General features: G+C 43.4%; 1 protein-coding gene across 4 annotated transcripts in view; it reads left to right on the forward strand.

Annotated features, from left to right (window-relative positions):
• The window catches only part of LOC148021062 (uncharacterized), a 118,696-nt gene that overhangs the window by 44,557 nt on the left and 58,739 nt on the right, over positions 1 to 15,400 (forward strand). The window lies entirely within an intron of this gene.

Consider the following 15,400-nt stretch of genomic DNA (forward strand, 5'->3'; position numbering starts at 1 on the left):
CTGTAGACATCTTCACCTGCAATGCCTTCTCAAACGCAAAAGCAGCCCCCTCCGACTGAGTAAACTCAGCCTGCTAAGGCTCTTCCGCGTCCCGAAGCTTCTTCACCCGCCGGAGGCGATGAAAAAGCAAAACCTGCACTTTTAGGTTGAAAACTCAAACTTCCTCCGCGTCAAACAGCAGTAAACAGCAGCAAATCCACCACCTGTACTCCTTTCTTGTGCGCCCACACTCGTTTCAGCCTTGTTCCAAGGCGCAGCCCTCCTGTCTGCCCTTAAACGCAAAAAACGCAAATTTGTGTCGCGATGGAAACTCCTTTTCAGGTTGATTCTGCGCTCAGTCAGCCCTTAAACACTGCTCTGATACCATGTCAGAGTGCAGCGGTGCGGAAGCGTAGGACTGAGAGAGAGAGAACGCAGAGAGAAAAAGGGAGAGAAAGAGACAGTGTACAATGAAGATCTGCTGTATAAAGAATGCTGAATACAAAGATATACACGGGCGCAGTGCGCTGGACTGCGTGTCTCCACCTCGACGATGCGACCTGCTGTCCACCTCGAAGTCTGCTGCAGTCTGCACTGTCTGCTGTCTGAAATCTGTGAACAGAGACAGAAATCTGCACGGCACCGGTCTGTAATCTGCGACAGAGAAGAATAGGTAGACTGCAGAAGTCGTCGACAATAAATAGGCGAAAAACCACCTAGAACGGGGCGCCAAAAATAGGGCGCAGCCTGGTAAAAACGGCTGCAGGCAGTTGGACTGCCACGTGGCAGTCCGACTGCACAGTCCGACTGCAGCTACTGGTCCGACTGCTGCTGCTGACTGTGCAGTTGCCTAAACAGGCTATGATCTCTAACACACGGAGGAGCCATATGGAGAGGATAAGAAGAGAAGTAGAGAAGAGATGGAATTTAGAGAGGAAACACAGCCAAAACACAAGCACAGACTACAAAAAAAGAGAGTTCACATGCAACATAACCCAAAATCTGATCAATAGAAGGCAAAATCTGCTGCAGAAAGTCAAAAAATCAGTCAAAAACTGCCAAAAACAGCAAAAACGGCCTGAAGTAACAGTCACCCAGCCACGAGAGATGCTGAATCAGCAAAACGCAGGCTGTAAACTGGAGAAAAACAGGTAGAAGACTGTCGCCAGCAGCTGCAGATGAAAAACGCAGGCAGCAGAGGGTGCGGAGGCAGCAGGCAATGGCAAAACTGCAAAAAAGGCAGGCTGAAAACAGCCCCAAAACAGGTCGCCTGGCTGCGACAGCAGTCGTCTGATCAGCAGGGGTACAAAACAGTCCTGAAATCAGCAAGAAAACACAGCAGAAACACAAATCCTGAAAACTGATACCATGTCAGAAGTGGAGCAGCGGTGGAAGCATAAACATGTGCTGAAATAAACTGCTGAAACACAAGACAAAAAGAGAAAAGAAAAGAACACGATACAGATGAGAACTCAGATGTATGCACGGGAAATGGAATCCATATATCTGAACACGAGACAGTCGCATACAACAGTGAGTCACTGGCTGCGTGGGCACTGGCACTGGCTCCTCTCTCCACAGAGTCTGCAGATGGTGAAGTGATGAAGTGACTGACTGAGGAGGAGCCACTGAGTATAAATAGGCTGAAAAAGTGGGGAGCAATAATGCTGGTCGGACAGCATTAAAGCTGGCCGACTGGTGTATAAAATGCCCCAATAGCATAAAATGCCACACCAGAAAAAAGCCTAAAATACCTAATAAAAATGCCCAGCCCAGATCAAGCTCAGACTCACACATGAGCTGACAAATACTCTGCTAACACATAGGTGCTTCCTTCCGCCTAACCTTGCAACATGGTCAAGTCCTTAGCCTCCTCATCCACCCTTGCAGCCTTTGTACGGTTTCTCACCCGGGTAGCTATTCCTGCACAACCTCAACAAAAGTTACTACAGTACAGTCCGACCAAGGAGCGTTTGCATCACATTTATCACCTGAAATTGCAGCCGGTTGTCTGCCACCACTAGGGGGCTTCGGTGCAGCACCCTGCACACGTCCGTCATGCTTTGGTCTAAACACAAAGTTCGCACTAAGAGACAGAGTGACAGCCCTTGAGGCGTCTTCTCTGGTCTGCAAAATGGTTGGAGATCCCTCACCCATTTTCATTCTTAAGGACTCCATCCAATTGGCTCTTACAGGCACCCCAGTCACGGTCATACAAGTAGTATCCCTTGGAAAGGGGTGCATGAAGCTCCTGTTCAGCTCACTCAAGCAGATGGAGGCAAGGTTGACTACTAGCCTGCTTGATGTTAGACCTTCAGTGGCATACTTGGATAGATAGATCAAGGGTAAGCCTACTCATCACTCGGAGATGGCATTGCCACTATCACTGTCTCTTTTCTTGTCTTTGATGAGGACTCCACGCTATACCTTTTTAAGATTGACAAGACCTTCGGCCATATCATATAGAAAGATAGGATTTCGGCTAATGCAGTCTCGGAAGGCCCATAGAGATAACCATCTATTCGAGTTATTGTACCCATTGAGTCTCTGCACATCCTCCCTTGGACCATCAAGATTTCCTCTGTCCATGGGGGTTTTCTCACCTAGCCGGTTACATACACAAGACTCCTTGGCTAGTGCCTTGTATGTAGGATAATTGAACATCGTGTAGTGGAATGCCCCAATACATGTCAGCGCTAGACCTTCTTCAGGAAGGAAGGAGGTGGTAGACCTAGGCTGTAGAGGAGTGAAGTATAGCGCCAGAGATGGCATAATGTTGGATAGAGGAGGAGATAGTGACGACAACGAGTGTGCAGATGAGGGACAAGGGTAGGAGTAGAGGCCTAGATTTGTAAAGACAAACAAAGAGATGATGGAGAGTGGTTAGGGACCTTAGACCACTAGTGCGTGCAGGGCTACATCAGCTTGGTAGATCTCCCATAGACACTCCTTTAGTTGCCTTTGCCCAAGAGCTAGAGATTCCACAGCCCCTGATCCTAGTAGCATTGAAAATAGATGTGACATAGCCCATGGAGGCAACGAGGACAGTAGCCCCCCAAGGAGATGTAACAAGGTTGGAGATGCACCACCATCTCCTAGACTTTCTGCTCACCAGGTGCTCTTAGAGTCGATCCCATATTAGTTAGTTGACACCCCTCAAGTGAGGGAAGCTGAGGAGACCTAGGAGAATGAGTAGGAGGTAGATAACAATGCCCATGACATGAGGGCTGGTATCATATAGATTCGCACCACCTCTCATAGGTTGTAGATAGAGACACAGAGATGGATAGATACCCTAGTGCATAGTAACAGGAGATGGCCTATTTTCTAGCTTCCCATCTCGTCCCAGTCCCATCATGTCCCTATATCGTTCTAGTCCCATCCCCATGTTAGAGCCCCCTCTCATGGTAATAGGGGATGACAATTCCTACTCTCGTCCACATCCCCATCCTCGTTACTATGCCCTTGTTGGGTTTGACTCATGCTGATGCTCACAGAGGAGTGCTAGTGATTCGTAGTAGGACATTGGGGCACTTTTTACTCTCCTTATGAGAGGTTTTTTTTCCCCAGTTTCTTTATCTTCTATTTTATGTGTTTATGTTACACAGTTCAATCACTTATTGTGTTTTACACTTTTCGGGTGTGAACACACATTAGCAACCCTAAATTTTAAGGGTTGTACTTTGTACTTTCATTACACTCTTAGTAATTGCATTGGGAGTCATGGTGTGTCTTCACTCTCTCACTCCCTATTGTTAATTGTGTACTTCTCAGAAAGGTGAGAGCTTCAATCTTCACCCCCTCTCACATTTGGTACCCGAGCAGTAGCCAATCTCCAGTGCAGCCCCTGGACCAGAGAGTCTCACCGCCAGTGTTGCCTCCAGTCCTGCGCCACCAGCTGCATCCAGGACTGCCATTGACGCCAATTGCTAGTGCCTTTTAGCAATCGCTCCAGTACCATCTCCGCCTGCACCAGGTCCACCTCCTGGTCTGCTAGTCGTCAACTCCAGTCCTCTGCAACACCACTTATAGCAGCTGCCCTGGTCCGCCAGCTGCCAGCAGCAGCTCTCTCGCCTCCTGATCAGCTCCACGTGCAGTGCCTCCAGTCGCCCCTTGCATTAGTGCTAGCTCTTTGCGCCAGCAGCTACTAGCTCTGCCTTGGTCCAGTGGCGCCACCTAGCAGCCGCCAACACCACCTACAGCATCGACATCTGAACAACCTGCTCACCTTTGACTGTCCCTCCGCCAGCTCCTCTTCCATAGCTGTCACAACCAACTTATTGCAGAGATTTCTTGGAAAGCAAGCCAGAAGATTTCTGGGCTTTGGGTATTGAGCAGACATTGGTACATGTACTACAGGTTCAGTCTGAAATAGACTGAAATTGTGCATTTTGGACAGCAAAAAATTTGGGGCTTTTGCATTGGTTGTATTGCTGAGCACTACTTGTGCATTGGACAGCGTGTACATTGGACAGTTTTGATCAAGTATGACATGGATTTGTCAATTATAGCGTGGTGCATGCTGTAATTTCTGGAAATTTCCATATTTCTAGGTTGTTCCAGCTTTGGCTCTTGCTTTTGTGTTCTTTGAAACAATGATTTTTACCATGGGCAATTAGGGACAAAATGATGTATTCACATATGTATCCAAGGAGGATACATTGAATGGCAATAATTATTCTCTATGGTCTTTTAGGATGAAGAATGTGCTGATTGCGAAAAATCTTAGGGATTATGTTAGTGGTGAAGAAGTCTGTCCCGGAGTTGTGGCTCCTGCAACACCTCCTCCAGGAGGATGTAGTCAAAGGCCCAAAAGGCCCGCTCCAGCTCAGTCACTTCCCCAAAGATCAGCAACACAAGAGGCTTGGGATGCATGGGATGCTCAAGCATTGTTACTGATTGCATTGGCAGTTCAGCAGTCTATAATACCGCATATACGGTCTGCAACTTCTTTAGGAGAAGCATGGTTCACACTTGAGCATATGTTTGCTGGAAAAAATGAGACACACATCTCTTTCTTGAAAAAAGAGCTTGAGAATGTGAAGATGGATGAAGGTGATGCCATGCAAGATCATCTTAACAAAATTCAGGACTTGTGTGAGCAATTAATGAATGTAGATGAGTATTATTTTGATGCATAGTTGACCTCTACGACTTTGAATTCTTTGCCACCCTCTTATTTGGCCTTTCACACGGCCTTAAAATCTTCCCATGAGAATTTCTTTGCAGCCACTTACCTTTCTTCAGTTGGTTGGTTTGCTTCTAGAAGAAGAGCAAACAAGAAAGAACAGCGGGATGGATCCTATAGCATCTGAACGTGCTTTAATGGAGAGATAGAAGGACAAGGGCAGCTAATCTAGAAATGCTTTGTAGAGTTCTAGAAGTTTAGGTACTTCACATAGCGACAAGAAATAGGGGGGCACGCAAGCGAAGAAGGGCAAGTGCCACTATTATAAGAAGCCAAGTCATTACATCATGGAATATAAGAAGTGTATTGTCAAGGAGGAGGAGTTAGGGATGTCTGTTTTTGATGCACCTTCTACTGCTATAGTGTTCGTGCCTTTTGTTGTAGACCGTTTATTGTATACTGTGATTATTATTTTTAGACTTGTAGTTATGAATCTTCTTGGGATGATAGAGCATTTAGCTCTATTGAGGATGCTAGCACTTGGTCCTTTGATAGTGGTGCTTCTAAGCACATTACATCCCATAGGGATTTCATTTCCTTTGTTATTGCAGCTCCTATTGGCAAGTCTATACAATGTGCTAACAATGCATCTTACCTTGTTAGAGGTGTTGGAGAGATTCTCTTAAAAGCCATTGATGGCTCTACTCTTCATTTATAGGATGCATATATGTGCTAGGGATAAAGAAGAATTTGTTGTCCATTTCTTCTTTACCAAAGTGTGGTATGAAGGTCACATTTGATGATGACAAATGCATGGTCAGGGATAAAGTATTGTTGAATTTGGTTTTGATTGGCACATTATGTTATGGACTCTATGAGCTAGATGCCTATTGGATTGACTAGTTAGTCTATTTAGCATTTACTCTTATTCCCGCTATGTCATAGGCAAAGTTATGGCATGCTCGCACGGCGCATGTCAACGATGACAGTTTGATGCTTATGCAGCGTACTCAGATGCTAGATGGCTTACCTCTTTTAGAGAGACCTTGTGAGCATATTTGTGAGTGATGCATTTTGAAAAAAATGCATCAATTCTCGTTTCTCTTGATGCTGCTGTTGGGATATAAAGGCCCGGTAACCTCCGTGTATAGTACATGCATATTGTACATGTGAACGCACCCTTTACGTGCCCTAAGTATAAATACATTTTATTCTTTGTGTACCAACAATGTCGGTACACTCTAATCCACTCGCACTTTCACTCTGCTCATACTCTCACTCCAGCTTGTCACACTCTCACGCTCACTCCTGCTCGACCTCCATCACACTCTACCATGCCCCCTCTTGGTCCAACAATTGGTATCAGAGTCAAGACTCTGTACGCTTCTCAAGATTCAGGCGATGATTGCTGGGCTTGCAGTAGCAGGCGTGCAGCAGCTGATGGCAGGCAAAAGATGTGACAACTGGGCGACTGCAAGTCGACGGGAACGTGGACCAAGTGGCAGTTGTTTGCGACTGGGTAGCGGGTGTGGACCAGGCGCCTGTTATTGGACGTAGGTAGGACTCGAGGCGTCAAATGTGATTGCTAGGAGGTGCTGTGTTGTGACAAAGGGGACTAGTATCATCATGGAGAACTGCCGACAGGCGTGAGAAGGGGCGTGAGATAGGCACACGTGGCGATGGGTCCAGCTGTGGGCCGCCATTGGTCAGGTCACGTCGCGTGACTGATGCAGGTCAATGGACCCTCCCCCCCTCGTTGCGCGCCTCGTTCGTCATTCTGTTTAAGTCAGAATTTTTTCATTAACTTCTCTCAAACTCTTTCTCTAACTGGGTGTTCACACGCGCTAGAGACATAGATCTCAGATCTGTGAAGATTCGAATCAGAAAGTTTGGGGCTTTTCCTAGATTTGATCTCATCTAGGCCTGACAATGACATTCGTGTTAGAAATTGCTTACATTGCGAGCGGTGACCTCAATTAATTTGGGGATTTTGCCAAATTTGTCGGATTTTCATTTTTTTGGGCAAAATTTCTTGACATTGGATCCCAGAAATTTGGGGCTTTTCATGTATTGGCAAAGTTTTGCTCAGCTAGGTCAGATTGTCTGACATTCATGCAATTTTGGACTTGAAATTTTGGGGATATGCACAGAATTTGGTAAATTTCTGCATCTTTTGCCCGTGCAGTGGTTGGTTAATGTACAAATAGCAGAGATTTATTTCTAGTTGAGGAAAAACAATAGTGTATTTTGCTGGTTCAGCTTGTGCTTTCGCAGATTAGTGCATTTACTCTTGTTTTCGTGATAAAATGGCTGCAACTTCTTCCAGTTTAGACATCTAGAGTTTGATGGAGATTAAACGGTTTGATGGTCATGGATTTGACCTTTGGAAAGACCGTATGCAAGGCATTTTGTTCCTAAAGGATTGTGAGGCTGCTTTACAGGAAGATAAACCCGCACTAATGTGTGATGGAGATTGGGCCAGAGTGAATAAAAAGGCTGTGGCTTACATAAAGATGGGTGTCACTGATGACAATTTGACAGACATTAAGGGTCTAGACACAGGTTATCCAATATGGGAGAAGCTGAAAACTACTTATGAGATCACCACATCTGTTAAACAAGTGCATTTAATGCGCAAGTTGGTGAATATGCGACTGATGAGTCAAAGCCTGCAGCTGAGCACTTGAGTGCATTTACAGGGATTCTAAATCAGCTCAAAGATGCAAACTTGGACTTTGATGATAAGTTGAGGGCGATCTTTTTGATCATGACATTGCCCGACTCTTGGGAAACCTTGGTGGTTTCACTCAGCAATAACCCCAATCTCTCATATGATGGGGTGAGGGGTTCTATCTTGAATGAAGAAATTAGACGTATGTCTAGTGGCTAAGGCAACAACTCAGCTTATAAGACGTATGTCTAGTGGAGAAGGCATCAACTCAGCTTATAATGTAAGAGGCAGGGCTGAAAAGAAAAATGCAAATGTAGGGCAGAGAAATAAGAGCAAGAGCAAAGGAAAGGAAAAGAGTGACATTACTTGCTATCACTGAGGTCGGAAGGGCCACAAGAAACCTGGTTGCAGGTATTACAAGAAGGAACAAGAGAGAAAGAAGAATGCAAGAGATAAAAAGAAGAAGGAAGAAAAGACAGATGCATCGGAGACAACCAAAGGCAAAGAGAAGGCCAATGTGGCCTCTAGCGTGGTCATAGAAGAGCTTTTAGATTCAGAGGCTGATGTATTATGTGTAGTTGATTATGATGCCCTTGTATGTCATATGGAGGATATGCAAATTACCAAGGCTAATGTGATTGATGCACTCTTGTTAGTTGATGATGGTGTCACTCAGACTTGGATTGTAGACTCTAGTGCCTTTTTCTATGTGACTCCTTACTTGGAGTGTTTTGCTATGTTCAATGCAGGTAGTTATGGAAAGATGTATATTGGAAATAACCATGCTTGTAGCATTGATGGGATTGGTACAGTACATTTGTCTTTAGACAACGGTCAAGAGCTTGTGTTGAAAGATGTCAGATATGTGCCTGGCATTAAAAAGAGTTTACTATTTGTTGGTCAGCTTGACTTTGCATGGCTACACCACACTGTTTGGTGGTGGTTTGTGGAAAGTGAAAAAGGATTCCATGCTGATTGCAAAAGGAACCAAGAAGGGCACTTTGTATGGTTTGCATTGTAAAGCCTTGAATGGCAAGTTTCTTGCAGTTGTTGAAATTTGCAGCCACTTGGAGTTATGACATAAGAGATTAGGCCATATGAGCCAAAAAGGACTTGATGTTCTTACCTCTCTGAAGAGGATTGATGGAAAAGGCTCTAAACTTGATTTTTGTAATGAGTGTTAGTTTGCAAAGCAAATAAAAAATTCCTTTTACTCTTGTGTCTCACGAAAGTCCAATGTCTTGGGCTTAGTGCATTCTGATGTATGTAGTATGCCTCTAAAATCGTTGGGTGGTGTTGCATATTTTGTCTCCTTTATTGATGACTTCCGAGAAGATTTGGATGTATTTGCTGAAAAAGAAAAGTGAAGTGTTTGCTGTTTTTAAAAATTTTCATGAAAAGTGAAGTGTTTGCTGTTTTTAAAACTTTTCATGAATTTGTGACCACTCAGACGGGTACAAAGCTGAAATGCTTGAGAACTGATAATGGGGGTGAGTTTACATCAACATAATTTAAGTCCTTTTGTGACTTGCATGGTATTACGAGGGAGCTTATAGCCCCTTACAACCCTTCTTCAAATGGGGTGGTTGAAAGATAAAACAGGACTTTATGTGAAAGAGTGCGATGCATGTTGTTTAGTGCTAATCTCCCTCATGCATTTTGGGGAGAGGCACTGAAAACTGCGGTTCACATTTGCAACTACTCTCGAAATAGGTCCTTAAATAATGGCATCCCTGGAGAGGTTTGGTCTGGCAAATCGGCCTCATATGACTATTTACACATATTTGGTTGTGATGCTTTTGTGCATGTTAGGGATGAGTTGAGGAACAAACTTGGCCCAAAATCCACCAAAGGCATCTTCATGGGCTATGGTGATGAGGGTGAATTTGGCTACAGAGTGTGGTTACCTCAGTCCAAGAAAATTATTCGCAGCTGTAATGTTGTGTTCAATGAGGCAGAATCGCTGAAAGCCACTTTAGCCACTAATGAAGATCTGAAAAAGGTGAAATTTCAGAGTTTACAGCCACCCATTACTTCAGAAAATGAGCCTGAAAGTGCTGTACCACAGACTGAAACTGGTGATCAGCCGGTTATTTTTGAGCCAGATGATGGACAGCAAATAGAAGCACAAGGAGGTCATGGACAGCAAGATAGGTTTGCTGATTATGAAAATGCAGGTGCTGGAAATGAAAATGAAGGTGCTGTACAGCATGAACAACATTCTGAAAATGGTTTATAGCAACCAATAAATGCTGAAAATAATATACCTCCAGATGTAGACCCAATTCCTGAAAACGTTGATCATTGGGTACGCAAGTCTACAAGCGTAAGAAGGCAACCGGATAGGTTTGACCCCTCCTTGCATTATGTGATGCTTACAGATGAGGGTGAGCCTTTTACATACAAAGAGGCCAAGTCATGTGAGTTCAGCAGTAAGTGGGAACTAGCTATGTAGGAAGAGATTAAATCTCTATATGCAAATGATACTTGGGATCTTGTGTTACTACCCAAGGGAAGGAAGCCACTTCCAAAGAAATGGGTGTACAAAGTAAAGAGTGTTGATGGGAAACCCAAGTACAAGGCAAGGCTAGTTGCCAAAGGGTATGCACAAAAGGAAGGGATTGACTTCCAAGAGTTCTTTTCACTTGTTATGAAAATGACCACTTTACGTGTGCTTTTTGCTCTTACTGTTGTTTTTGGATTTAGAGCTGTATCAAATGGATGTAAAAATAGCTTTCTTGCATGGTGACATTGATGAGGAAATCTACATGAAATAGCCCGAGGGCTTTGTAGTTCCTGGAAAAGGGCAGATGGTGTGGAAGCTAAAACGGAGCCTATATGGGCTGAAGCAAGAACCACGTAGTGGTACAAAAAGTTTGACACCTTTATGCTATCTCATGAGTTTACACGCAGGCATGCAGATCATTGCTTGTACATGAAAAAGGATACAGATGGCAGCCCCATCATACTTGTTTTGTATGTGGAGGATATGTTACTAGCTGGGAAAAGAAAGACTAGCTTAGATGCTCTCAAAAATCAGCTGAAATCAGCTTTCTTCATGAAAGATTTGGAAAATGCAGAACATATTTTGGGCATGAGGATTCGTAGAGATAGAATGCAGAAATTGCCGTTTTTATCTCAAGAAAAGTACTTTGGAAAGGTACTGGACAGATTCAACATGGCTGAAGCTAAGCCTTTTGGGGTACCCTTATCTCCTTATCTCAAGCTTAGCAAAGCCAACAGCCCGAAAGATGACGTGGAAGCAAATGCTATGAAAGGAGTTTCTTATGCATCAACTTGTGGCTCTCTTATGTATGCTATGGTTGCTACTCGTCCAGACATTGCTCATGCAGTGGGAGTTGTTAGCAGGTTTGTGTCAAATACTGACAAAGCACATTGGGAGGCTGTCAAGTGTATTCTTTGATACCTTAAGGGTACACAAAGGAAAAGTATTTGCTATGGGCAGGGTGCACTTAGTTTGTAGGGTTATTGTGATGTAGACATGGTAGGTGACTTGGACACTCGTAGGTCCATCAGCGGGTATGTCTTTACAGTTGTTGGTGGGGCTGTTTCTTGGTGTTCCAGGTTGCAGAATATTGTTGCGCTAAGTGCCATTGAAGCTGAATACATATTAGCTACTGAGGCTTCTTAGGAAGCTATATGGTTGAGTAGACTTGCAGATGATCTCGACATGTCTATGGGTATTGTAGTTTTGGGATATGTAGCCATAGTGCTGTGTATTTGGCTAAGAATACCATGTATCATTCACGCACAAAACATATAGATATGCGATATCACTTCATTAGACAGATTCTGAAAGATGGTCAAATCACATTGACCAAGATTAAAACACAAGATAACCCTGCGAATGTTCTTAATAAAAGTCTAAGCAAAGCTCAGTTCGAGCATTGCATTTGACTAGTGGGAGTCGGTTAGCTAGAGGTTCATATTGGACCTTTAAGTGGGAGGTTGTTGGGATATAAAGGCCCAGTAACCTCCGTGCATAGTACATGTACACATGTGAATGCACCCTTTACGTGCCCTAAGTATAAATACATTTTATTCTTTGTGTACCAACACATTGTTGGTACACTCTAATCCACTCGTACTTCACTTTGCTTACACTCTCACTCTAGCTTGGCACACTCTCACGCTCACCCCTGCTCGACCTCCATCACTCTCTGCTGTGCCCCCTCTTGGTCCAGCAGTTGCTTTTAAGGCAACAACCAGATTACAGATTGTGTATCTAGATGTATGTGGACCTATGTAGATAAAGTCATTGGGTGGATGTTATTATTTTGCCACGTTGATTGATTACTTTACTCCTTTTTGTTGGGTCTACTCATTGGTGAAAAATTCAGAGGTGTATGATGCATTTTTGGCTTTTGTTGAACTTGTTGAAAATCAATTCGGTTGCAGGATTAAGACTCTCCGTTCGGATTGAGAAGGGGAATACATGTCTTCTTTTTTGAATAATTTTTTGAAGTAGAAAGGGATTGTCCATCAGTATACTATTGCATATACTCCACAATAGAATGGAGTTGTAGAAAGGAAGAATTAGTCACTGATGGACATGGGTGTATGTTGAAAGCTAAGAATTTGCCACATGGCTTTTGGATGGAAGTAGTTATATGTTCTTATCATGTTCTGAACAGGTGCCCTACCAAGGCATTAAAAAATGTCACGCCTTTTGAGGCTTGGAACAACCAGAAACCTTCAATTGGCCACTTTTGTACTTTTAGGTGTCTCGCATATGTTCATATTTCCAAAGTACTAAGAAAGAAGTTGGACAACAAGGTTATCAAATGCATTTTTGTAGGGTATAGCAATGAGAGCAAAGGATATAGACTATATGATCCCGTTTCCAAGAAAGTCTTTGTTAGTAGGGATGTGATTTTTGATAAAAAATCAGAATTATCCCTTGCTGGTTTTGATACACATTAGGTTGCAAATGATGGATTTGAAGGGTTGCTGCCCATTTCTTTTGGTGATACAGTTGGAGTTTTAGTAAATGAACACAATGTTAAGCCAGTTGCTCCATTGAGCAATATAGAAATTCAGCCTATGGCTGATCTGAATATTCAGAAAGATGTTGAATTCAAGGTTGAGGAGCTTGTACATAGGCAGGAAGCTAGGGAAATCCCTTGATGGTACTTGTAGACTATGAAAGATAGTCATTTGGATGCTCGTATTGCTGGTCGCACTAGAAGATATACCCATTTATATGATCATGCTAATACTATGGAGTTTGTTATGGCAACACACACACTTGATGATGAGGAGCATGATTGTTTCGAGGATGCATAAAAAAGTGTGCATTGGATGGCAGCAATGCAAGCTGAATTTGATTCTATCATAAAGAATCAAACATGGGATTTAGTGACATTGCTTGTTGGAAAGAAAGCCATTGGTACAAAGTGGGTCTATAAGTTGAAAAGAAAAGCCGATGGATCCATTGATAAGTATAAAGCTAGGCTCGTGGCGAAAGGCTACGCGCAAAAGAAGGGCATTGATTATGAGGAGACATTTGCTCCTACATCCCGTATGACTACCATTCGACGTATGGCTGGTTTGGGTGCCCATCATGGTTGCACCAACTTGATATTAAAACTGCATTTTTACACGGGGAACTTCAAGAAGAAGTGTATATACAACAGCCTATTGGTTTTGCAGTTGAGGGATCTGAACACTTGGCATGCAAATCGAAAAAGGCTTTGTATGGTTTAAAGCAAGCTCCACAAGCTTGGTATGCAAAAATTGATGCTTTTTGGCTCAACCAAGGGTTCATTAACAGCCCATCAGAGTCTACTCTTTCCGTATGCAAAGAGGGGGGTATCCTTGCTGATCATGTGTCTTTATGTAGATGATCTTTTGCTCACAGGGACACATGCTAATCAGCTTTTAGCATTCAAGAAAAAATTGTAGGAAACTTTTGAAATGTTAGATTTAGGGCCTTTGTATTACTATTTGGGTATTCAGTTCATTCATGATGCTAGAGACATTGGATTGTCACAGTCTAGATATATTGGTAGACTCCTTGAGAGGTTTGGCTTATAGGATTGCAAGGCAGTTAGTACATTGATGGAGACTAGACTCAAGTTGTCTTTGCAGGATGATAGTGATTTGTTTGACATCCATACATATGCTCCAGTAGTTGGATGTCTCATTTATTTATGGAACACAAGGTCAGATTTTCAATTTGCAGTTTCAGCCGTGAGCAGATATATGCACAACCCACGCATGTGACATTGGCAAGCTGTAAATCGTGTTTTTCATTATTTGCAAGGTACCAGGACTCTTGGATTGCTTTATGTTGAGGGGGGACCACTGCAATTACATGCTTAGAGTGATTCAGATTGGGCAAGTGATCTTGATTCACATCACTCTACGAGTGAAAACTGTTTCTTTCTTGGCTCATCTTGCATCTCTTGGCTTAGCAAGAAACAACCCATTGTTGTCACATTGTCTTGTGAAGCTGAATACAAGGTAGCTTTCACTACCACAATTGAATGTGTATGGTTGAGATGTTTGTAGGCTGATCTTGGTGTATTTGTCACAGAGCATACTCCTTTGTTTATTGACAGTTAGAGTGCCATTGTAGTGGCACAGAACCCAGTGTTTCAGGCACGTATGAAACACATAGAGATTCACTATCACTTTGTCAGAGAGAGGCTACATGCAGGAGATATCCACCTTGTCTACTGTCCTACCATCAGCAATGTGGCAAACATCTTCACCAAAGCTCTTCCTTGCGACAAATTGGAAGCATTTCAGGTGTGAAGGCACATTAACAATCCTAAGGTTTAAGGGTTGTACTTTGTACTTTCATTACACTCTTGGTAATTGCACTGGGAGTCGTGTTGTGTCTTCACTCTCTCACTCCCTACTATTAATTGTGTACTCTTGGTTGAGAGCTTTGATCTTCACCCCCCCTTGGTAATTTCATCGGGAGTCCTGTTGTATCTTCACCCTCTCACTCCGTATTGTTAATTGTGTACTCTCAGCTGAGAGCTTTGATCTTCACCCCCTCTCACAGCCCTAGCAGATGATAGGATTCGTGAGTTTTGTGAGCAAGAGCTTGAGACGAGGAGCACTACATATGTAAATGTATAGATACTTTGACCTACGGAGATGGTACAAGTGCCTCTTTCATGATGGCTTTGGACTGCTTTGCCATGTTGTAGAGTATGTGTACTAGAGAAGCCTAGGTCTTTGCCTCCTGGAGCTCTGATGACGTCACTCAACACTACTATGAGATAGGAGGCCAGCTCATCCAGAGGGATCCACACAAAGAGCAATGACAAGCATGATGATCCCATCTACTTCACCCGTGATTGAGGGGGTCACATGACTATCAAATTAGAGCCATCATTATGAGACAGTGGAGACTCACCACCAGGCACATTAGTCGAGTGGTTAGGGACTGCATTATAGCTGACCCCATGTGCAGATCTTGACATCAGCCTCAGCCCATAGTCTCGTAGTGTCAAATCAGGACTTCTTTCAATTCTACTGTTGAGAGGATGCTAGGCATGCTTGTACTCTAGCATTGTCTCATTGTGCACTTATTTCAGCGTTATTTCATAGGCCATTTTGATTACCTTCAGATTCGATGGTCTTAA

Source organism: Lygodium microphyllum, chromosome 18 (assembly GCF_053477565.2).
Source record: "Lygodium microphyllum isolate KBCC chromosome 18, Lygodium_microphyllum_v1.1.10, whole genome shotgun sequence".
Classification (NCBI taxonomy): domain Eukaryota; kingdom Viridiplantae; phylum Streptophyta; class Polypodiopsida; order Schizaeales; family Lygodiaceae; genus Lygodium; species Lygodium microphyllum.